Source organism: Pan paniscus, chromosome 12 (genome assembly GCF_029289425.2).
Source record: "Pan paniscus chromosome 12, NHGRI_mPanPan1-v2.0_pri, whole genome shotgun sequence".
Taxonomy (NCBI): domain Eukaryota; kingdom Metazoa; phylum Chordata; class Mammalia; order Primates; family Hominidae; genus Pan; species Pan paniscus.
Genome location: NC_073261.2, coordinates 16,572,986 through 16,598,509, shown reverse-complemented (window position 1 = coordinate 16,598,509; position 25,524 = coordinate 16,572,986). Strand labels below are relative to the sequence as shown.

Below are 25,524 nucleotides of genomic sequence, written 5' to 3'. Positions count from 1 at the left end.
GGAACCCTCAGGACAAACAGCAGAGAAGCTCTGGGTGCCAGGGCATCCTCCTCGACAGGCCCCCTACCCTGGCATGGGCATGTGAGGCCTGAGAGCCCACTGGAGGTGGAGACATTGAGGCTTCCACTAGTGGCCACTCGTGGCAGAGGCCAGGGACCCCAACCTGACTAGCCACTGCTCGTAGCCCAGGGGCTGTGCACCTTGGAGGGGTCACCAGCCCCTCTGAAGACCTGCCGAGTGCCACCGCAGGGCTCAATTCAGGCCCTCCACCTCATCAGAGTGACGGCTCATCTTTCAAGACTCCCAGATCAGGAGTCTGTGTTCCACATGTGTGCTGTCCAACCTGGTAGCCACATGCAGTTGTGGGCATTTAAATTAAAATTAACTGAAATTAGATAAAACTTTCAATCCAGTTCCTAGTCACAGTAGCCACATTTCAGTTGCTTAGGAGCCACATGTGGCTTGTGGCCGCTGCTTTGACCAGCACAGATACAGAACTTTTCCATCCTTGCAGAAGGTTCTATCAGACAGTGCTGCACTAGAGAGTTTGGGAAGCCACCTTGTGACTTCCCCGGATCCTCGGAGAGTTTTCTGTTTCTGCCTCCTCTGCTGTCGCTGCTGTCTCTTGGCCTTCAGACTGAGACAGGAGGCCCAGGCTGGGAGAGGCCCAGGCTGGGAGAGGCCCAGCAGCAGCTAGCAGCAAGCAGGACAAGGCCCACAGAGGGTGCCCTATCAATCAGACATTGCTGGGTGCATTTGCTGAGACTGGGAGCTCACACCGTGGCCGTGAGAGCAGCGACACATTTCCAGCAGCAGAGCCTACGGTTAGAGGACAGATCACGAGAGGTGTGGGGTCCACCCCAACTGGAGCAGGCCCTGAGCAGCTCCCAGAGCCCCCCACACACTGAGACTGCAGGTGTCGAAGTTGCAACGGTAGCAGCCACCGCAGACAATGGATGCTCCCGCCCAGGTTTCCTGGCATCACCTAAGCCCAAGTTTGTTTGATGACATCTGGAGCATTATGACAAGCAAGGATCCCCAATAATGACAGAATTTGAATCTCCCAATAACCAGGCAGAGAGTGTGAGGTAGGGCAGGGCGATCTTGGAGCAGATTTAATATAATTTAGAGATTTCTAGAGTAAAGGTATGTCACATTTTGATACCTTGGCATTATAGACTGGAATTCATACCCGCTAAACAAATAATTGAGCCAGTATGGGGAATTATTAGATGGGGAATAAGGAGGCTGAAATTAAAACAGGGACAGGACAGAGAATCCTGTTCTGAAAATCCTGCTTGTCATTTCCAAAGCTCGAGTGAGCATTGAGGATGTCGGGCTCATCAACAGTACATGAAACCAAGCCTGCCTGCCTTCCTCAGAGGCAAGAGTTAGGTCCACATTTCCTGGCACGCAGCTCTGGGTAATTCACAATTCCGAAGCTGCCCCTAGAGAGACCAGCCTATGTTGGCCAGGGCAAGTCCTTCTGTGATTGCTCTCTGCCCTCTTGGGGCCTACATGTCCATTGGGCATGCTGGGCACAGTGCATGGGGCCCATGATACTGTTAGGGGCCTGCAAAAGTGTTTTAATTTTGATTGATTTTAAAATCAGAGGAAAACCACAAATAAATGAAAATGAATGTATAATAATGAATCAGCCTGAATGACATTTATCTTTCTGCCAGAACAGTCACACTCTGCTTTTTCATAAGAAAGTGGTCTGCAAAGACCAAAGCACCTGGGGTCCCTGGGCATCACCATGAGGCCATGACCCTTGCCCCCTATACCGGAGACCTGAAAGACAGCTCCACACAGAGGTGACCCTGACACCCTGAAAAATACTCCTACAGGTTGAATTTCAGCAGGAATATTTTTCCCACCTCCCTCTGCATCCGGCTTCAAAAATAGTCAAATCTCCAGGCAGGCAAAATAGCTGGTCACCCAAAGACCTGTGACCATCTGCCTGCTCTGCCATCCTTAGCACTGGTTTCTTTCCTCCACATTGTCTTATGGCTTCATGAAGGCTGCTGGACCTCCAGCCATCACGTCTGCATTCCAGACAGGGGGAAGGAGAGAATTCAGGTGCAAAATGCTAAGCCTATTACACGTCAGTCTCCTTTAGAGAGCTTTTCTAGAATCCCTAGCTAACCCTTTCAGCCTATATCTTTCATTGGCCACTGTATCTGTAAAGGAGACTAGGAAATACCGTTTTTTAACTGAGCACACTGTTGTCCCTAACAACATGGAGTTGTGGTTGACAACAGAGGAAGCAGAAGAGAATGCATACTGGAAGTCTCTACAACAGAGTGCTGAAGACAACCAGATTGATATTGTATAGTACTCTCTCCTGTGAGTGGGCCTGGGGACAAATCATTTAACTTCTCTGTAACTAGGGTCTACTTGATGAAGTAACCACATTGCCCACACCAGAAGCATCAGGAAGGGTACCAAGGAGATGGTAGCTTCAAGGACTTTGGACCACTTGGAGGAGGGTATTCAAAGGGACAGAAGTCACTTGTTTGATTTTTGTATGAAAATCAAGTAGGATTTCTTTTCATTCATGCATTTCACCAGTATTTATCATGTATCCAATAAAGTAATAAGGACAATCCAAACACTGTTCTGTTGACTGAGGGCTGACTTGGGGCCAGGCACTGTTCCAGATCCTTTGCACATGTGGCCTCCCTTAGTCCTCAGAACCATATGTGGCAGAGTCTACCATTATCATCCCCATCATTCAGATGTGGAATTGGGACAGAGAGGGGTTAAGGATGATGCCCGGGGTCACACTGTTAATACACAAAGGAGCCTAGCTTTGAACAAACAGCCTAGCTCTTAGACCCCAAGGAGGTGGTAGCGAATTGGCAGACAAGGTCTCACCTTTTTTTGTCTTTCTAGTGAAATACATATAAGCCCAATTATGTAAGGCCATCATAAATTTCCCCCAGGAGACTGGCACAGGGAGATGGGGGCTACTCTCACCTTCTGCAGCACACACCAAGAATCTCTGCTGTGCTTGGGTTCATGACTCACCCCTTCCCTCAAAGCCAGCTCTCCCTGAGTCAGGACCATGTCCTTTGAGTCCTGAGGTGCAGCAAGGAAACTGTCCAGACTTGGCTTCAAAAGCCAGGCTACTTTCCAGCAAAGAGCCAAATGGCTGGTTGCTTAGAATTTTTAGAACAGGTTCATCTCCAAGGACATGGAGTCTATTCACATAAATCAACCTGATCAAAGGCCAGAGAAGCTAAAACTGTCACATACCCATTATCTACTGGCATAATCAAGGCCAAAGGGATTCATAAGGAGGCGGTGGGTTTTGGAGGGAGAGTGCTTGCTGCTATTTCACCTTGGACCTGAGTCCCCTCTTGTGTGCCCCTTGCTCTGCATCATCTCAGGGCCTTGCCTCACTCCTCCATCTTCCTCCTCCAGCTCCTTTACAGATAGGGTGGCCAGTGAAAGACTAGGCTGAAAGGGTTAGCTGGGAATTCAAGGAAAGGCCTGCAGAGGAGTCTGACATCTAGGAGGTTTTGCCTTTTGCCCCCCACTTCCTTCCTCTCTTCTGTCTGGAATGCAGAAGTGATGGCAGGAGCTCCAGCAGCCTTCTTGAAGCATAAGATAACTTGGAGGAAGGAAGCCAGTGCTAAGGATGGCAGAGTAGGCAGATGGATGAACTGGCTGCCTGTTGACCCTTGTCCCAGAAAACCTGCTTCCTGTTTGAGGACGGAACAGAAAGAGCAATAGAATCCTTTTTCTGTGCAAGAGAAATTAAGCCTGACTCTTTTCGGAGCCCTTGCTATTTTATACATTTTCCCTTGTATCTAGCTGAATTGATAGAAACTTATCAATGTATTAATCAACACTCCGTAAGTGATTTGTCCAGTGAGAACAGCTAAAATAATACATTTTCTGTCATCATTAAAAATCCTGTGATTTTTAGTCCAATAAATGTTTTAAAGGGCAGGATGAAGAGAAGAGCTACAAGACCCTGTAGCAGAAGCCCTCACTCGCAGGGTTATCACTCCTAAAACAAAAGATAAGCAGGAAAACCACAGTGGATAAGATCTGCTGTCAACCTTAGCTTTTCTGATTACACAAAGTGCAATAACATCTATTTTTTTAATCCGAAGGAATCCTCTGACACCACCAAGCATCCTGCCCACTCCTCCTTCCTGAGCGCTCAACTTCCTTCTGATCTATTGTCGGCTTTTCCTTGCCTGAGCTCTGTGATCTAACCAGAACCCAACGGAACCTATAGAGAGTCCAATCCTTGCCCGACAGCCCTGAGCCAGGCCCATAGCTGCCTAGCCTACAGCACTGGAGGCAGAGGGAGGTCCTCTGGATTATGGCACAGGGGGAAGTTGCAGGAAAAACTCCCCACAAATTAGCACCATCTACAATTGACCAACAAAGTGCAGATACTTCTCAGCATTCAAAGCCTAAACAATCAGGATGGAGACGTATAAAGCATTCAATGCTTCACGTTGGCAGGACGATACCAGGTATTTCACTGACAGGTGAAATAGCAGAGTGACGGGACAGAGTGATCAAGGCAGAGTGATCTAAAGGACACAGTAGTACTTCTTTAGGACCCTGGCAGAATGGAAGAGAGCATCTGGCTTCTAAGGCACTGCACAAACTTGAATGATCTTCTTCAGAATTGACAAGGAAAGGCCATGTTATGTTCACCCTGGGTTAAGTTTTAAGTGTATCTTATTTAATTTTTTTCAATATGAGTCATCTCCAGATACTGTGATGATTTCCAAATAACCAGAATCTAGATGACTAGAAATTTACTCTAGCTGGCTTTAGACAGGAAGCGTGAGGACAGAATCCAGCTGCTTCCACTCCAGGGTAGGTCTGAAGCCAGCCGTCCTCGGTTTCCTGGCCTGTGGCATCAGTCTGGTTGGATTACACACAAAGCCCTGCAGATCTGCTGCTTTTCCTGATTCTCCTGTCCTGAGTGAGTGCAAGGGGCTCCCCTGTCGCCGATGTGTTCTTTGAAGCAGATGCTGTGCCTGATACCTGCTGGAGAGTCCCACCGCCTTGAGTGAGTCAATAAACCTATCATCCTTCCCATCTTCCAGGATGGATATTGGGGTGGGGGGAGGTTAAAGGGAATACCATAAAGTTGCTACCATACGGTTAGGGCTGAATACAATGGGAGTTCTTATTGTGATGATGTCAATGATGATGACAGTGATGATGATGATGATGATGATATCTAGAACTCCAGGTTTTCCTGGAGAGAACCAAGGAGGATTCCCCACTTACCTAATAAATAAATGTCCTGTAAATGCAGAACATGCCATGTAATTGATGACACAAGCGGGATCTCACTTCTGGGGGATGAGAATCAATTCTTTATGGATTCCCACAGGGCAGAGGGACCCAGGTGGAGATACTAAGCTGTCTGTTATATTTCCGAATGAATGAGTATGTACATAACAGTTATCGTGTCTCCTTGTAACTTGTGTGCTAATCATAAAATCTTCACAAGGACTCATGACATTCGTGCTATGACTATTCTCATTTCACAATGAGGAAGGCGGGACACCTAGGAATTAAGTAACTTGCCAACATAGGGACGAGCTCACCACACAACAACCAAGGGTGGGGATACCAGTCAGGTACTGCGGAAAACACTGGACATGAGGTAGACCAGGTGCACCAGGTCCAGGTGCTGATGAGAGGTGGAGAGTGGGAGACAGGGTCAGTGAGCCACAGGCCAGTCCCTAGGCTAAGGGCAACATGACAACAGGACATTGGCCAACTTCCAGCTGTCATCACTGTCTGTGTTTCATTTTCACAGTTCGATTAATAAATGCTCTATATTCAGGGATGCCTGTGGCCTTATTTCTTGATGACAGAAGTGATAATATCAGTCCCCCCACAGGCTTGTTCCTCATGGGTAGGAGGTGACTCAACTCCTAATGTCCAGACAACTGCCCAAATTCTGCATGAAAAAAAACATGATCAATGTCTGGGATAAAAATCAGCCACCTTAAAACCCTTTAAAGGATTGAAGGCCAGGGGACCCAGTGATAAGCACATGTCTGGGGCCCGGCACCTTCTCTGAAACAAGGATGATCGAATGTTGGTGTCCGTACCGCATGGAAGAGCTGTCTAATGCAGTTTGCCTTTGATTGGCTCCCGTCTCCATGAAGGTGGCACGTCTCCGAGTGCTTACAAGGAGACAGGGTCTCACCCTGAGAGGACTCACCCAGAGAAACAAGCGGAGCTGCTCTACTGGCTTAGAAATGCCTGGCACCTGACTTGTGGAGGCTTCTAGTTGGCGTGAAATTGTTAGCCTTGGAAACAACTGCTGCTCACATTGGAACTGCAGGATCTTTCTTGAAAAAGCCATGGAACTAACTCAAGGGCCACAAGCCCAAATGCCTTCAGAGGGCAGATTAATAAGAGAGTCTAGCAGAGTTAGTGCTGATGGAGTTCCTTCTCCATCCAGGCCCTGTTCCGGCGGCCGGGCAGATGCTAACCCATGGGGACCACACAGCAGCCCCACGAGGCTGGCAGGCCCTCAGCCTGGCTTCTGAGCCTCGCTGTAATCGCACTCTCCAAGCTTTGTGGCATTAGGGTGTGGCAGGGCCTGAGATCCGGAGAGTGTGGTCCCCACCCACAGTTATCTCAACACAAAAAAACAATCCTGAGCAGGCCAAACAGAACCTGGCGGGGGATGCCTTCACCAGGGCTGCATCTGGTCCCAGAGCTGCTGGTTTGCAGCCCAACTATTTCGTTTTATTTTTTTAATTTTCTCAATATTTATCTTCTTTTATCTATAAACGAGTAAGGTTCTGGGGAGGTTTTCTTCCTTGGAATCTTGTTCTCTCATTTTAAGCTGACTTAATCTTCCCACGCTACACGTCACATGCAGAGCGCCAACTTTGAAGTTCACTCGGTGACCGACTCTCCCGCCCAATCCCTCGGCGAGGGTGACGTGCAAGCGGAACATCTCAAGGCTCCAGATGCAGGCTCAGCCCTCAGCTGCCCTAGCCTTAATAAACACTAGATTTCTCATTTCAGAAACTATGTTCAACCTGTTGCCTCAAGACAACCTAAAAATCGTCAACATTAGCCAAAGGTTGGAAGCCAAATGTGTTAGCTCCTGCCTCAGAGACAGATCACTTAGCAGAGGGGGGTCTCTCAGCAGTAGCCCAGAGGAGCTGGGACCCAAGCTGGGAGCTGGTCACTTACATAAGGGGGGCATCCTAAGTCGATTTTAACCTGAGATCCACCAGCCAAGCCTTCCTACGGGGGGCCGGCCAGCCACCGTGCTGTGCTGAGGAGCAGACTGAACATTCTCTTAGCTGCTCCAATTTTAGAATTGGGTGCTGACTCATTATTAACCCAGGAAGCCCACACACTCAAATGACTGTACTGAAAAAGCTCCCTGTCATACCCTGCCTACTGATGTGTTGCTTTTTAAGCAAATTTGAAAAATGTTTATCATAAGGTATTTATGACATTTTAACCGTTTCATTTACAGTAACTAGAACAACATTAAAAAAAATGTTTCCTGTATTTTACTTGACAGTAAAGCTAAGCTTCATCGGAATACTAACAGCCTGAGAAATACCTATCAAGATCAAGTCAGGCCTCAAAGACTGAGTGGCCCCCTCCTCAGTCCTCCCCAGTCCCCCACCCCCAGCGCTAGCCCCCAGCATTTTTACGTTCTTCCTGATTTTACTACAGTTTGTGACTTTCAACGTTAAGGAAAGGGAAAGGACGTAAAATACGCTCCTGCAATCATTCATATGCTTTTAGAGAAGGCAGCCAAAGTTCTGCCTCTCTGGTATTTCTCACACTGAAATTGGGCAGCTCTGACCACGAGGCCAGAAATGGCTCAGGAGCTGCCTCTCCTCCACCTCTGAGAAGCGGAAGCTCACCCAACCTCAGCAACCCTGGGTTAGCACAAGTATACCCACTTCCATCTCTGAGCTTCACTTTGGCTTCTCAGAGGGGTCCCGAGCAGCTTATTTTCCAGCCAAGCACTGCAGTCTCTTCCAAGACAACAGAAGGTGCAATCGGCATCTACATTCTTACAACGAAGGACTGAGAAACACCTCCTGACAGTCACACTACAGAACAGTAACCATGGGGCTGGTGACAGAGGCAGCCACTTTTCTAAAACGACAGATCTTCAAAGTCTGAAAGAAACGCAGTGTCCTCACCAGGACGCAGCAGCCTTTCCCACAGCCCAGACTCCAAGGCAAACTGCAGAAGCAACCCTAAAAATGACAGAAACATACTCACCAGGGAGAGGCTGGTGGCTCCACCTTCCCAGGAACTGTGCTGTGAAGATCTGAAGACAGGCACGGGCTCAGGCACCGCTTGTCTAGAATGTCAATTTGAAACTCAAAAAGCAGCGACCATCCAGTCATTTATTTCCCTCCATTCCCAATGATGTACACACGACTAAGAAGGAAAAAAAAAAAGGCGCACACCTCAGCCTTCATTCTCATTGGAACGAGATGACTCATGCTGACTCATAGCCACCACTTCCTCTCCCGACATTCTCTTCATACTTGTGAGCTGGACTGGTCCGGTTCCCAGGGTCCCTGCAGCTCTTCCTGGAAGAGCAGCCTTCCTGATCCTCTCAGAGAGACCCAAACACTGACCCCACATGGGACCCAGGGGTCGCCCACACAGGGGAAATGCTTTATTTAGGAGTCTTGAGAACAACTGGAAAATAAAATGCATGAACTTTGTGTGCATTTGAATTTCAAATACATACTCAGATTTTGTAATGTGCTACAGGCTCATGTATGAAATTCTTGCTCTTTTCAAGGCAGTTCAGAGTAGAGAGAAGCATAAGATATTTTCTTATTCTTTTAGGTGTTCAGATTTACTTTGCTCTGGTAATAACTATTTCGGTGCCTGTTTTCTTCTGCATGTATTCCTCTGACATAACAATTCACAAGATCTAAAATCATCATCTCTTCAAAGCTGTCTGTTAGTGGGGTTGGTGCCTTGTTTATAAGTTTACATGACTTACCTCTTTTCTATCCATCTTTCAGACTTCAAGAATATTCTAGATTCAAATAGTAAAGCACCAAGGAATTAAATGAAGGTAGAGCAATCCAACTCTTAATAGTTGTTGGAGAATGTTTATCTGCAAGAATCAAGAATTGTCGCTGCCTCCTGGTTTTCTTTTGAATAATGCAGAGGGCCGGGCAGCCTCCCACAGCTTCAAGCATTTTTAAATCATGAGAAGCACTGGGTGTGAGCAGAATCCATGTGATCCTTAGCAGCTGCTCAAGAAGCCACCAAAGGCTGCTGTGATTGCATTTGCCCAACTCAAGGTTTCTGGGGGGTGACACAGTCAAAGTCATGGATGAACAATGGTGCCCTTGGAGCCTTTTTTGGCTTAGTACCTGATGCTATGTAGGCTATATTCTGATATAGACTTAGAGTAAATAAGGAAATAATATTTTGTCCGAGGCATGAGACCCAGTTTTCATTTACAGCTAGATTTATCTTAGGGAAAAAATATTTATTCCTTTGCCACATCTCAAATCTTTTATCGGGAAATTCAGGGCATTTTTTTCCATCAGGCAATACCAAGTGCGGTGAGTTCCCTATGAAAGTTGTAGCATATTGGCCATTTGGCCAAGTAGTCTCATTCCTTGCAGTTTTGTTTTTTATGGTTTTTTTCCCCCAGGAGAGTTCAAAGCCTGCTGGTTTTCCAGAATTTAGGAATGTCTGTATTGTGCAATTCATTGCAGTGCATTTCCTTTAGAGAAAAGAGTGGAGAACAGGAAGGAGGCACAGCCCCAGAGACTGCTTTGAGCCCAGCCCCTGTCATCCACAAGGGGCTTGCCTGAGGCCCCAGGGGTGTGGCAGCCCCACTAGAAGAATGCATTGACCAGGAGCTCTGCAGAGGATGTGGGTTGTTATGTTTGTTCTCTATGTGGAAAGCCAGCCTTTACCTTCTTTATGAAGACTTTTACTTTTATTAACTCATTAATTCCTAGGAGAACTGAAAATAAAAATTAATTTCAAAAAATAACACCAGGGATGAAAGAAAGAAATGTGAAATAGTTAGAAAACATGGGCTCCAAGCAGGGCCACACCTTCCTGCCATATTAGAAGTGGTTTCTTCCACAGTGGCACTGTTATAGGAGCCTTCTGGATCATTCTGAGGCTTTAGACACAGCCAGGGTCCCGAAAGAGCAATTTGGACTGCCACCATGGAGAGTGAGTGAAACTGTGTCCCCCCCCACCAGTGTCGCATTCGAAGATAATCCCACAAATGCTAAATCTTAATTCCTGATTGACTTCAGCCCTTCTCATTTGGAAATGGGCTGGAAAGTGGGGAAGAGGTGCCGGTGTGAGAAGAGGGAGGCCATTCCCAATATACTAATAAATAAATCATTCATTGAGGCATATGAGCACCAGCCCCCACATAATTGCTAATATGGAACTTTCTGGAGTAGATTATCTTTAAGCTGGCTCTGAGTATTCCACCAGAAAGGAAACAATGATGACATTTTATACACCGCTACATTGAAAACACGGAACATCTGCATGCTCTTTCCCCAAAGAAAATAGCACTGGAAAAATGTAGGTTTCACGAAATTAGGAAAACAAAATAAATTTCATTTCTAAAGACAGTGTACATTCCAGCATGTCAGAGAATTATTATAAATAATGATGATTCACAGTAAAACTATCTAATATGTGCCAATAACTCTCCAAAACACACACAGGTATTAAGTCTTCTGATCCTTCCGGTAGGTCTATACCAAAAATAGTGATATCCTGCCCACTTTTTAGCAAAGAAACAGAGGTGTTCAGGAGCCTGCCCAAGGTTGCAGAGCCTGGATGTGAGCCCAGGCCTCCTGGCTTCAGAGTCCACATTCCTAACCACCAAGCCAGGCAAATTCCCACAAGTGACTTTTCAAACATCTTCGCACACACATTCCCTGAGCTCATGATGTATTTCCCAAATTCTGCAGACATACATGAGGCAAAGGCACTTTCTCTTCATTTGAGAAGTGAATCAAAATCCTAATTTTCAAGTGATCTATCTCTTAAAATAATATCAATTCGATTTAATGAAAAGAGCCAATTAAAATTACACATTGGACACTTCCCAGAAAGTACCATGAAGCTGTCCACACTACCAATATCTCCAGCTGTGCTGCTCCTCCCACCTGGAGGACACAAGACTGTTAGAGGCCCTCACATCCCTTCCTTCACTCACACCTTCATAGCAGGTCTCTTCATCATCCTCCATCCGGGAGAAGTTTCATGCCCTCATTTCAAATCTAGACCCTCCCCCCTACACCTCATTTGTTCTCTAGGATTTTGCTCCTAACCAAATTTAGGCTCTTTCCTCCAACATCTTTAATCGCTTCCTGTCTGTAGACCTAAACACAGGCTCAAGTCTCTTTCATCCCAGTAACACTATCCCTGCCTTTGACCCTGTGGAGTAGACCCAATGGGTTCCCCCACATTCATTCCATTCCTCCCCCATTGGCAGCAACCTTGACATTTGGTTAAGATGGACTCCACCCTCATAGCCAGGGGAGCCTTCTCATTGGCTACGCAAAATAAGGGCCACCCCTTGCCACTGTGAATGGCTCCTAGATGGGCTCCCAGGCCTATGTCAGTGAGGGCATGTTTTTTCTAGCCACCGTGGTAAGCTCAGGGGTGCCCAACTGGAGCAAAAACCCCAAGGCTACAGCAATTGCCTCAGGCAAGAAATAACAGGGAAGAATGCACAGAACTAAAGAGTCTCCTTCTTGCTTTAAAGTTTCAAAAGTCCAGGACAAGGTATTTGCTGTAGTTTAAATGTGTTCCTCAGAAGTTCATGTGTTGGAAACTTGGATCCCAATGGAGCAATATGAGAGGTGGGGCCTTTCGGAGATGATTGGGTCATGAGGGCTCTGCTCTCATGAATGGACCCATTCATAAATTAATGGATTAATGGGTTATCACAAAACTGGGTCTCATATGAAAGCCACTTTGGCCGTCTCTGGTGGGTCCTCTCACCGTGTGTTGCCCTGAGCCATCTCAGGACTCTGCAGAGAGTCCCTACCAGTAAGAAGCCCCTCACCAGCTGCAGCCCCTCAACCTTGGACTTCCCAGACTCCAGAATTGCTAAAAATAAATTTATCTTCTTTATAAACTAGTCAGCCTCAGGTGTTCAGTTATAGCAACAAAAAATGGACTAAGACAGTATTATAAAGAGAAAAATAAAAAACCTTGGAGGAATGGGTGAAGTCAGGCAACAATGTATAGTTGTACAGATTATATAGTGCACAACCCAATGGAGTAAATCCATACAAGTTGTGATGTGCCCAACCATATGTGGCAAAGCTAGGTGTAGAAACAGGCGATACCATCCCAAGCTCACATAAGGATTCCACAGGCTGGGTGATGAAGAGAGTTAGAAGGAAAGAGATAGAAGGAAGGGTGCGAACCCTGTTCCCCAAGAGGGGTGCTGGGAAGGAGAAGCATCATCACTCACTCCAGAGCAGTTTAGGAACTCTGAGAACAAAGAGACATCTGAAATTGGGATGATAGGATGTAAGAGTTTGATTGGCAGCTGGGCTCAGTGGCTCACACCTGTAATCTCAGCACTTTGGGAGGCCGAGGTGGGTGGATCACAAGGTCAGGTGATCGAGACCAGCCTGGCCAACATGGTGAAACCCTGTCTCTACTTAAAAATACAAATATTTGCCGGGCATGGTGGTGAGTACCTGTAATCCCAGCTACTGGGGAGGCTGAGGCAGGAGAATCGCTTGAACCTGAGAGGTGGAGGTTGCAGTGACCCAAGACTGTCACTGCACTCCAGCCTGGGTGACAGAGCCATATCAAAAAAAAAAAAAAAAAAAAGTTTGAAAAGAGTTTAATTGGCAGTGCTTTCTTCTTCCTTAGTGGAACTTTAACTTAATGGTGCATCTTATAATTGAGGACATCTTAAATTGGATCTAATGTAGTCTGTAAAGCTAGGAAATTGCATGAGTTCACCACAGAAATGAATGTAGAAAAAGAAAGCAAGAACTGAGCCCTGCCCTGCAGCTTTAAGAGGTCAGGGAGTGAGGAGGAGCCAGCAAAGATGGGAGTGGGGGAAGTAAGGGCTGGTGAGGTGGGAGGGAAGCCTGGAGAGTGTAGGACCTTCAAGGGCAAGTGAAGAAGGTGCTTCAAGGAGGAGAGACTGATCACCTGCATAATCACTGCTGAAAGGTCATGTAAGGTGGAGACAGAAAAGCATACGTGGATTTGGCAAAAAAAGGATTTGCTGGGGAAGAGGGGGTGAAACTCTGAATTGAGTGAGGAGAGAAAGGGGAAAGAAATTGAAGACAGAACAGACACTGCTTTCTAGAAATAAAGCTATAGCTGGAGGGGGAAATGAGGTCAAGAGAGATTTCCTTATTTGTTAAGATGGGAAAAATAATAGCCCATCCGTGTAATTGTTGATAGAAATAATTTGGTAGAAAGAGAAAAACTGATGATGCAAGAGAGAATGAGAAGGAATTTGGTGGGGTAGAAAGAAGGCTAGAACCTACTGCTCAAGGAGAGGGTTTGGCTATGGTGAGGGAGAATCTATCTACATGGCAGGACATTGACCAGGCACGGAGGTATGCTCTTGTAGTTTTCATACTTTGTAATAAAAGAAACATCAATTTTAAAAACTCAACAACAAATAGAACATGAAAATAGTCTGTCTACTTAAAACCTTAAAACATTACAGATGAAATTAAAGTCTCCTTTGGTGATGTTGTGGGATTTTATTTATTTTGATGTCTGAGAACTATTCCATTGTATGGATATACCATAGGTTGTTCATCCATTCACCTGTTGAGGGAAATTTGTTTTGTTTTCCACATTGGCTGTGACAAACACAACTGCTGTAAACATTTGTGTACATGTTTTTGTATGGATGTAAGTTTTTCTTTTGTCTAAAGTAAATAGCTAATTTACTGCTGGGTGATATGGTAACTGTATGCTTACCCTTATAAGAAACTGTCAAACTTTCTCCAAAGTGACCACACAATCCATTTTGCATTTCCGCCAGCAACGTATGCATGAGAGACCAGTTGATCCTCATCCTTTCCCCTGCTGGTATTGTCAGTATTTTTAGTTTAGCTGCTCTAACATGTGAGTCATGGTGTCTCCTCATAGCTTTAATTTGCATGTCCCTAATGACTAATGATGCTGAGCATCTTTTCGTGTGCTCATTCTTTTCTCCACTTTTTAATCGGATTCTTTGTTTTCTTACTGTTGAGTTTAGAGCCACCTTTATACATTCTAGGTACAACTTTTTAGATCAAATATGTAATTTGCAAATATTTTCTCCCAGTCTATATCTGGTCTTTTCATCCTCTTTAACAATATCTTTTGCAGAAAGTATTTTGATGAAATCCAATTGATGTTATCTTTCTTTTATGGATAGTGCTTTAGGTCTTCTAAGGAATATTTGCCTAACTCTAGTAATGAAGATTTTTCTCCTGTTTTATTCTAAAAGTTTTAGAGTTTTACATTTTATATTTAGGCATATTATCAATTCTAAGTTAATTTTTCACAATATGTGAGGTTTAGATTGAGGAGTTTTCTGACTGAGGATATCCAATAAAACACCATTTGTTAAAAAGTCTATCTTTCCTCCATTGAATTGTTTTTGGGACTTTGTAAAAAAAAATCACTTGGCTGGCTGGGCATGGTGGCTTACACCTGTAATCCTAGCACTTTGGGAGGCCAAGACAAGCAGATCACCTGAGGTCAGGAGTTCGAGACCAGCCTGGGCAACATGGTGAAACCCCATCTCTACTAAAACAGAAAAAATTACACAGGCATGGTGGTGCACGCCTGTAGTCCCAACTACTCGGGAGGCCAAGGCAGGAGAATTGCTTGAACTTGGAAGAGGGAGGTTTCAGTGAGCCAAGATTGTACCGCTGCGCTCCAACCTGGGCGACAGAGTAAGACTCCGTCTAAAAAAAAAAAAAAAGAAATCACTTGGCCATATTATGTGCATTTATATTTGGACTTTCAATTCTGTTCCATTAATCTACCAGTCTATTCCTTTCCCAACACCACAATCTTGATTAATACAGCTATATGCTAAATCTTAAAATCAGGTAGTATGTTTCCTCCAACTTTATTCTTCTTTTTTCAAAATTATTTTGGCTATTCTTGGTTTTTTTCTATATAAATTCTAGTATCAGTTCATTTGTATCTACAAAATGTCCCCCCCTTGGATTTTGAAAGGAACTGCAGTAAACCTATCAATGAATTTGGGTAGAATCTACTTCTTTACTACATTAAGTCTTCCAATCTATAAACATGGTATAGCTCTCTATTTATATAGTCATAGTTTGGTGTCTCAAGCTATATGAGCTAAAAAGTATTTTCATTAAATACTTGGGTGTTGGTTTAGTGATTCTCAATAAGTCATTTTATTGTCTTTATAAGGCCCTAAATTAAACAACCCCTACAAGTATTCTTATATATGTGGCTACCAAGATTTGATGCACCCACCCTATTATTTGGGTGCTGAGAGTGGGCTGAAGTATTAATAGATTAAACAGCCCCTTTCCCCTACCTTTTCCTTTTTAAGAAACTCAAGAGGCATCATTCTGCTCAAGCAAGCCCCTTGCTTTCTGTGAGGCCTCCAGTTTTCCACTGATCTTCCTGGCTGTGATGGTTCTTTTTTCTCCTCCCCTCTGCCTCTGCCCTGGGGCTATTTGCCAAGATTCCTAGCTCAAATCACCTCCCTTCTCACTTATTTAGAGACTTCATCTCCCAGCTCACAAGACTCATTCTCCTGGGCTGATGCTGGGGGTCCTCCCTCCACACCCCCATAAGCATTCCAAGAATGTCCATGCTTCTGATTATGAAAGCTGGAATCCCCAAGCTCTCTTGGCTCTCACTGCTTCCATCTACCATCCATCCATCCAGAGGTGTGCTGGCAAATGTTTAGCAATCACGTCTCCAAATATAAATGAATAAAGCAAACCCTAATTTGTAGTGTTTGCTGATTTCTCTAGTGTAAATTCTCCCTAATTGCCAATTGCAAACTACCAGCATGCTCTCACTGAAAGTGAGTTGGGCAGAGATGAGCAAATTAGTTCCAAAACCCAGAACAAGTCACTGCCAGCACACCACTGCATCCATCCATCATCAAACCTGTGTGAGCACAGATTGCATTTTGGGCTTAATTCTCATGTGCACAATAATAATATTCTTGTTAATGGGAGTCACATTGATTTCACTCATGCTGATGATGAAAGGATTTGAGGGGTAACCAAGTTCTGGGGGCAGCAAAAACCTGGAAATGGTGCTGCTGACTCGTGGAAAATGGTGCAGCATCCATGGGTTCAATCCATTGAAAAGCAGAGTCCTGACTTCTTTGGTCATGTCTGTCTTCAGTTACATCGGAGGTGATGGGAGTGAGTAGACAAGGCACCATGGATAGTTCCGGTCCTTATGAACAAAGTAGCCCAGTGCATCTCACCTGCATGGCTACATCAGATTGTCAGAAAATCTGCCCAGCAGAATTTCCAATGCAGCACTGGATTCTCGTCACACTGCAGGGTATTATTCAAGGTCATAGACTCTGGGGGCCAGAATGCCTTGATTTGAATCTGGTTTCCACTGCTGGTTGTATGACCTTGGATAAATCACCTAACTTCTCTGAACCTCAGGGCAGTGGGCAGAATTCTAAAGATACTTCCCCAAGATTCCTGTCTCTGCTTTTTCAGTCAAACACTAATAATAGGTAATACTGTGAGAGGATTTTGTAAGTATAATAAAGTCCAAGTTAATTGACCACAAAATAAGGAGAATAGATGAGTAGGCCTGACCCAGTCAGGTGAGCCCTTTAAAAGCAAGGCATTGGCCAGGCGTGGTGGCTCACACCAGAAATCCCAACACTTTGGAAGCCTGAGGCGGAAGAATCACTTGAATCTAGGAGCTCAAGACCAGCTAGCAACATGGTGAGATCTTACCTATAAAAAAAATTAAAAATTTAGCCAGACATGGTGGTGCATGCCTGTAGTCCCAGCTACTCAGAGAGGCTGCAGTGAGCTGTGATCATGCCACTGCACTCCAGCATGGGTGACAGAATGAGACCTTGTCTCAAAAAAAAAAAAAAAAAAAAAAAGTTGCAGCACGTTTTCTCTGGCTGAAAGCAGAAGAGGAAGTCAGAGACTCAAAGCAGGAGAAGGTCATGTGTCAGGAATTCGGAAGGTCTTTAAGCACTAAGAGCAACCCCCAGCTGACAGCCAGCAGTAAAACAGAGACCTCAAGGTTATAGCCAGAAGGAATTGGATTCCACCAACAACCCTGATGAGCTTGCAAGTCAATTTTCCCCTAAAGCCTCCAGACATGAACCCAACCCCTTTGACATCTTGATTTTGGTTTGTGTGACCCTGAGCAGAGAACCCAGTGGAGTCTGCCCAGACTTCTGACCCACAGAACTGTGAACTCATAGATGGGGTTTGTTTTAAAGTCACTCCATTTGCAGGAATTTGTTACACAGCATTAGAGAACTGACACATTCAGCCAATTTACAAAATGGGGATAAGAGTTTCATACTCATAGGGTTATATAAGAATTAAAAATTAATATCCACAAATGTCTAGGATGATAATAAGAACACTCTCTAAGTACTGGCTATTTTTCGTATGTGCCATGGAGCTGGTAAAACCCAAATATGTGTGGTTGATGATTTGAAAGTTTTTCCACCAATACAGTATTTGAGTCACAGGCTGCAGTCAAAAGTCTAGAATTTTAAATAAATGAATCATACACTAAATATGCATCATCTTTTGAAACTCAGTGCCTATGAGTAAATCTCGATGATCATAACACATTACTCAACAAAGCAGACCATAATAAAGAAGATATCAGAACACATGGAGCAAAAGACAGTAAGTTTGGGACTCAACCATCCAACTAATCTTTAATGAATACACACCAGATGCCAAGCTCCAACTCAGGTCCTGGGACACAGCAAGAAGAAGACACAAAAGATCCCTGTTCTCGTGAAGCTTACATTCTAGGAGGGTGAGACAGAAAATAAGTACATGAGAAAAGTACAAGCTAGTGAATTGAACGGTGCAAAAAATTAGCATAGGGTAGGAGGGAAATATTTGAGATGGGCAGGTCATCTAGGAAGGTCACTCTGGAGAGGTGCCATTTAAGCTGAGATCTGAATGATGTCCAGGAGCCAGTCAGCAGCATTCCAGGACAAGAGAGCAGCTGTCGCCAAGACCCCAAGACACAAAGGAACAGGTAAGAGTCCCCAGGATGGCTGCTGCTTAGTAAGCAACAGCAAGAGAAGACGGGATGGGGCTGGAGAAGGTGGCAAGGAAGGAGCTTGAATTTTGTGCCAGGTGTGATGAGAAGACACTGGAGGCTTTTAAACAGTAGAGTGACATGATCTGACTTGAATTTTCTGAGGACAACTTTTTCTTTTTCTTTTTTTTTTTTGGACAGGGTCTCGCTCTGTTGCAGGCTGGAATTCAGTGACGTGATCATGGCTCACTGCAGCCTCATCCTCCTGGGCTCAAGTGATCCTCACACCTCAGCCTCCCAAATAGCTGGAACTACAGATGCACACCACCACTGCTGGCTAATTTTTGTAGTTCTTATAGAGACAGGGTTTCACTATGTTGCCCAGTCTGGTCTTGAACTTCTGAGCTCAAGAAATCCAGCTGCCTCAGCCTCCCAAAGTGCGGGAATTACAGGCATGTGCCACCACGCCCAGCCTCTGAGGATAACTCTTACTGCTAAGTGTGGAGCCCTTGTGTAGGACCAGGTGGAAACAAGGGAGATCAGTGGGTCCCCTTGGGGTCTGATGAGTGTAACAGAGACAGAAAGATGAGGACCTGTTTGAGTAATGTTTTGGAGATAGAGTTGTTGGATGGATTGGGTTCGAGGGCAGTGATGGAGAGAGATGAATCAAGCATAACCCTTCTATTTTTGGTTTGAGTAACTGAGGAGTGCCACTTACAGAGATGGGTGGTGTGAAATCCCAGATTTGGTTTTGGCCGTCTTAATTTGGACGTGCCTATCAGATATCCACGTGGAGATGTTGAGTAGGCTTAGAATTCTTGGGAAAAGTCAATATTAGAGGCAGATTCAAGAGTTAATGTCCTACAGATGGAATTAAAGACCTGGCCTGGATGAGAGAGAGAGAGAGAATATGTGGAGAAAGATGAGAAGGGAACCCAGCACCCTCAGCCAGTGAGGGTGAGGTTGGAAGAAAACCAAGAAAATCACCGCTCAGAAGCCAAGGAGTGAGCGTATCAAGAAGGCAGGAGAGGTCCACCTGCCAGCACTGCTGAGAGGTCAAGTCAGACAGGAGTAGAGTAGGATGCACTGACCTGGCCACAGGGAGGCCATGGGGACCAGGGAGATGGCCCCGGCAGCCTCCATGAGTGAGGCACAGGAGCTTGGCTGCAGGGAGTGGGTGCAGCACCCATAGACAATGCTTTCAAAAAGGGAAGCAGGAAAATGGGATCTGGAGCATCCTTTGAGGCCCCACCAAGTACAGTGATGGCAATTGAATGATAGAGGCCTGGGATCCACCAGCTAGCTTCTGAGTATTGCAGTTATCCTACAAATGGAGAAGGCAGGTCAGCATGGAATTAGGTGGGTGCTGCTAAAGAGTGCATGGTCCATGAGTGTGCAATGACATCATTCAGTCCAGGCAAACACATTTTTCTTGGTATCAACTATTTCTAGTTTGGTGAAGACAGACTACGTATTTGAAATACTAGCAAGAAAACCATAAAGTAAAACTATTATTAAGAGCCAAGGCAGTTTAAATTCTTCAGTTTTGGCTAACAGGAAGAACTTATAAGTGGTTTCTTTTTGTTGTAAGCAAGGGTGGATGATAGCCTTCATCATTTTGCTTGATTTGATGTAAGTGGGAAGTTTCTTAGGCTTGATAACTGGCAAAACAAAATCCTTGACACCTAAATAACCCTTTGGTCTAATGCATACTGCCAAGAGATCAGACGGAGCCTGATCTACCATCTTGTTTCTTAGCTGAGTGATTCTTTAATAGCTTCTTAATTTTCACTTAATTATTCCATGCCCCTAATGACTCCCTCAAAAACACTACAAGGACAAATACACCCTAAGCAATCTGAGTTTGCCCTCTGAAAAGTTCATAATTAAAAACTTTACCTGTATTGAAAAAAAATCAGCACACTTCCTGACCACTACTCCTGAGTTGTTGAATTTAATCAGACATGGACTTGATAGAGTGCATTCATCTATAGTGGCTGTTAATGGGAACCAGTGAGTCAAATCTCATGTCTAACAGGGGACAGCCTGACTGAGGGCCTGAGAGGAGGTTCTCAGGTCAGCACTGGGTCCAACACAGTCCCTCCCATCCCAGGCATCACCCACCTCTTCACAGCCTATCATCATCACAGTGTCTGCCTGTCCTTCCTGCCTCTGACCTGCACACTCCACTCCTTCTGTGAACTGCTTCTTTCACTTTTGTGATGACACAAAGTCATAGATCTGATCGGGCCACTCTGGGTTTCACATCTGCACAGCTTCTCGGGGCCCTTGTGTGGCTTCAAGGTTTGTCCCTGAGACAAACAGACCCAGAGTGGAATGTAGCTCCCAACTCAGTGGCCTTGAGAAAGAGCCCTTCCTGAGCCTTTGTTTCCTCATTTGTAAATTGAGAATAGCCCTGGTCATGAGAGAGTCCTCGTGCCCCCACCTTGGTGAGGATGAAGTGAGATGATGCAGATGGTGAGGTTCACAGAGGGCCAGGCCCTTAGCGCCCAGCAAATGGCAGCTCTTTGTAGCGGATATGCTATCGTTCTGTCTAACAAACTGCACCCTTTCCTGGGGGACCCTCTCCTTCCCTTCATGTGGTCCTGAAGTTCTGTCATCTTACTCTGCTTCCCACCCTAAACCACCTATCATTAGGTCTGGCTGCACATTTCTGGAAAAATACAGCAATGCATTAAGTCAGGACTTCTTTTTCTCTTTCATGTAAAAGTAGCCTGGCATAGGAAGCACAGGCCGAGGGTGCAGCCCCAAAGCATTGCTAGGAAACTGGGCCCCTGTCTTCCTGATCCACCATCTCAGAGCCTGGCTTTCATCTTCAAAGTGGCTTCACAGCCCAGGATGGCTGCTGGCACTCCAGCCAGCAAGTCCGTATTCCCCATATTGACAGTAGGAGGAAGTGAGGGAGGACAGAAAAATGTGTAACGCCATCTTTTCCCACCGTGATGGAGCCTACTGAAAATTCCACATAATGGTTCCACATATGGAACTAGATCACCTGGGCTCACCTAGCTGCAGACTAGTCTAGAAAATGTGGTCTTTTCACTGACACAATGCCATCTGAAATAGAATTTTTTTAAATTAAGCAAGAAGGGGAGAAGGGTATCTGTTGTCAAGTAGTAGTGTCTGCCAAGGCAGGGGGCCCCAGGCTGGACATGAGTGCCCTTCCATGGGATCTGGTCTCCAACACTGGCAGAGGGATGGTCTGCATTCTCTATAGGTCATGGGCTGGAGGGACACAGTCGTATACAGAGGAACATGAGCCAGGGGAGGGAGAGAGGAGCGAGGCTGCCCTTGGGCTTTGGCTGGGGAAAAACTGATCCCCTCTAGACCCAAGTGAGTTTGAGTAGAGTCTCCAATGCTGTCATGTTGATTAAAGCACCACAGTTATGACTGTTTATTCTAGTGAGCAGGTCATTCTATATAAGCTGATTATTGACATTAATAATACCCAAGTGACATCAGGGGCTCCTCCAGCTGCATCCTCTCTCCAACCCCAAAGCTCCCTGCAGCCCCTTCCTCCATGCTGCCTCCTCGTAGGGTCTCAAACCAAAAGCCCCTTTTCTTCTCTCCCTGCCTACACCTGTGCTCCCCCTACCCCCAGCCTGCTCATTTCTCCTCCAGCCCCTCTCTCCAAGCAAATTCCTACTTCATCTTGAAGACCAGATTCAAATGTCACCTCCTAAGCGGAGCTTTCCCCAACTCCTTTGCGTTCACTTGAGTCCCTAATGTTTGAATGATCTTTCATATTTTGCTGCAAGGTTTTACTCCTCCACTAAATTGAAAACACCAAGAGGGAAATTTTCCACCCTTCCCACACACACACTCCCACAGGTGACCATAAACACTTGTCACTGAATGACTGAATGAATGGCAAGTGGATGAGGTTTGGCCAATGCAAGCTCTACCCAAGCAGAAGCCTTCTGAGTGAGGGTTGCTGGGTGTGAACCTCACTCTGCCTCCACTGCCTCCTCTGTAAAAGAAAGATAACAATTCTGACATCTCTCTCAAAAGATTCACAATGCCTGACACAGCGTAGAACCTCAACTAATGTCAGCCATTCATATCGGTACTGTTTTACTGCACGTCGTCAACCCTGCGGTGCATATTTCTTTTTCACATTGTAATGGCACTTGCTTTATACGGCATGACATGGTTTAACTGGCAGAGGTTTGGGGTTTTTGGGTTCTTTTTTTTTTTGGTTTATTTTTTTCCCCTTGGTGATGCAACCAATGCTGTTTAGAAGTCAACGGAATTGTTATTCTTAGGAAAGGAATAGAGTTCAGAAATTCAGGGCTTTGCAAAGTCAGAAAAGTCAACTGCTTATAAAGCCCAAATATTAGAGATGAGACTGTGCTGGCCCTTGAGTGGTCAAGGTCTGAAGCGGCTCAGAACGAGATGAAGGGAAAGGACTGGCGTTTGCCATATGGTGTTCCGGGAAGAGTCAAGGTAGCCGCCATTCCATCAAATGGGAGTGAGGGAAGGGGCACAAAAGAAAAGCAATAAAGCAGGTCTGAGGCATAGGCCTTGGCAAGAATTCAGTGTGACTGCAGCCAGGGAGCTGATGAGAAGCAACTAGGTCAGAAGCTGACTGTGTTTTTGTGGATCCTGAATTGTCAAAGAAACCATGAGTTAAAAATATATTTTATGGATAAATTGGAATATTATTCAGCCATAAAAAGAATGAAATATTAATACATGCTTCAACATGGACAAGCCTTGAATACATTATGCAAAGTGGACACACACTACATGATTCCATTTATATGAAATATTCAGAATAGGCAAGTCCATTCAGATAGAAAGTAGTTTAGCGGTTGTCAGGGGCTGGGGGAGGTGGGAATGAGAATAATTGCTTAATGAGTACAAGGTTTCCTTTTGGGGTGAGGAAAATGTTCTGGAACAAGATAGAAGTGGTGGTTGTACAATGTTGTGGTTGTCCTAAATGCCGCTGAATTTGTTCATTTTTAAATGGTAATTTTATGTTACCTGAATTTCATCGCCCTCCCTTTTTTTTCTTTTTTTCTTTCGGAGACAGTGTTTGGTTCTGTTACCCAGGCTGGAGTGCAGTGGTGAGTTCATGACTCACTGCAGCCTCGACCTCCTGGGCTAAAGCAATCCTCCCACCTCAGCCTCCTGAGTAGCTGGGACTACAGGCACGTACCACCACATCCAGCTAATTGTTTTATTTTTTTGTAGAGCTGAGGTCTCACTGCATGGTCCAGGCTGGTCTCAAACTCCTGGGCTCAAGGGATCCTCCGGCCTCAGCCTCCCAAAGTGCTAGGACTACAGGCGTGAACCACTGTGCCCCACGACATCTCAATTTTTTTTAAAGGCATTCGACTATTCAACTGTGGAACCTCCAACCTTCAGCAGCAGCAAGTGGGAAGGAGGAGCTGTGCAGACCCCACTAAGGGCATGTCCCTAATCCCATATCATACACAGCTATCCAGAGTGAGAGACCAGAGGGTCTCTCTGAGCACAAGCTAGGGGCCCCAGAGGACAGTGAGTAGAGAGGTTCCCCAGGGATAAACCAGAAAACCAGGGGGAAAGGCCTCCCACTGCATGCTCGGAAGGTTTATTGCTAGGCGGGGGCCCCTGTGTGCCTCCTGTCTGCTCCTCTTAGAATGGTGGTGCTGTTGCTATTATCCTGCCCCTGTTCTACTGTAGGGTACCGAGCTGTGTGTGGCAGCTAATTTATTGCTTTATTATCTGTTTATAGGCTTCTGGGTCGAGAAAGGCCAAGTTGCACACTACTGAGAGACTGCCATGCACCCCCTGGAGGCCTCAGAACATTCGACATGCTCCAGTCATGGCCACGGCAGTGACTGCTGATTGCCTAACCCCACATGTGTTCTCCCCCTTCCCTGATAATCAAGCCCCTGATTTTCAGCTGGGCACAAAATAATTCTTCCTAGGACAACTCCACGTGTGTTATCGCCCTTGCAGCTGGGGGTGGCCACCACTGGGGAGAGGCAGGGTGAAGAGGTGGAAGGAGCCTGAGTTAGCAGGGATGAGCAGTGGCCAGGTAACCCCAGACCCATTATCCTCTGGATTTCTTTTATGTGAAACAATAAAATGTCTTGTATTCGAGCCTTTGTTATTGTAGGTTTCTGCTATATGCAACGAACCGTAAGTGTAATTGATACAGTGGGCCCCATCCTAATCAACTCTGGGTACCACATTGTAAAAATCTGCAGTGTGGCTGTAACCCCACCATAATTTGCGATTTGGTGAACTTCCTTATTCTCTTAGATCTTTCAGAAATTGACTAGGGAACTAACAGTTTCCCACAAAACTACCCCACATTTTCATAGTAGGAAACTGCAACAAGGAACTTAACAAGTTCCTTGTTGGCAAGACAGTTATCCCTGAGCCTGCAGGCCGCCTCTCTGGCCACTAAAGTTTCTAGACAGGCCTGCAAAGCGGTAAAGGAAAGCAGCATTGATCACTGCGTCCCTCTGTACAATATTTACTTGAAAAATAATTGCAAAATACCTTGATTTTACCCAGGATATTTTTCAGCATGTCCCAAAGAGGAAATTCATTTCTGATGTAGTTTGTGGATTTTTTGTTTTTATTTTCATATTGTTTTTGTTTTGCTTTCATTTCATGGGCAGTTTCGCCCACTGATTACCCAATGGACAATTGCTCCCACCAGTTTCTGTTTAATGTTTATATTATTAATTGTGAAAAAATATGAATTAACCAAGATAGCAGCTGCTCGTTAGAGTAACATAAATTTCTTTTATCAGATATTCTTAAAGCTGGGGAAAAGTATTAAAATATGCAAAATATGTATATTTTAATATAAAGTTTATTTTTGTATGATTATAAAAGTTATAAATGCTGCCTGGGGATAACCTAGAAAATTAGAAGAGTAAAGCGTATTTTTTTTTTTTTTTTTGAGACAGAGTCTCATCTGTCACCCAGGCTGGAGTGCAATGGCATGATCTTGGCTCACTGCAATCTCTGCCTCCCGGGTTCAAGTGATTCTTCTGCCTCAGCCTCCCAAGTAGCTGGGACTACAGGTGCATGCCACCACACCTGGCTTATTTTTGTATTTTTAGTAGAGACGGGGTTTCACCATGTTGGCCAGGCTGGTCTCGAACTCCTGACCTCTTGATCCACCCACCTCAGCCTCCCAAAGTGCTGGGATTACAGGCATGAGCCACTGTGCCCAGCCAAGTAGAGCATATTAATCCCACCTTCCAAAGCCACACACTATTAATATTTTCCTATATT

General features: G+C 45.2%; 1 long non-coding RNA gene across 1 annotated transcript; it reads left to right on the top strand.

The window, feature by feature from the left end:
* Positions 1-2,755: 2,755 nt before the first annotated feature.
* LOC134728632 (uncharacterized) lies at positions 2,756-24,372 on the top strand. Its single transcript, XR_010109238.1, has 2 exons — positions 2,756-5,047; positions 24,002-24,372. It is a non-coding gene; the product is annotated as an uncharacterized LOC134728632 (long non-coding RNA).
* Positions 24,373-25,524: the final 1,152 nt, after the last annotated feature.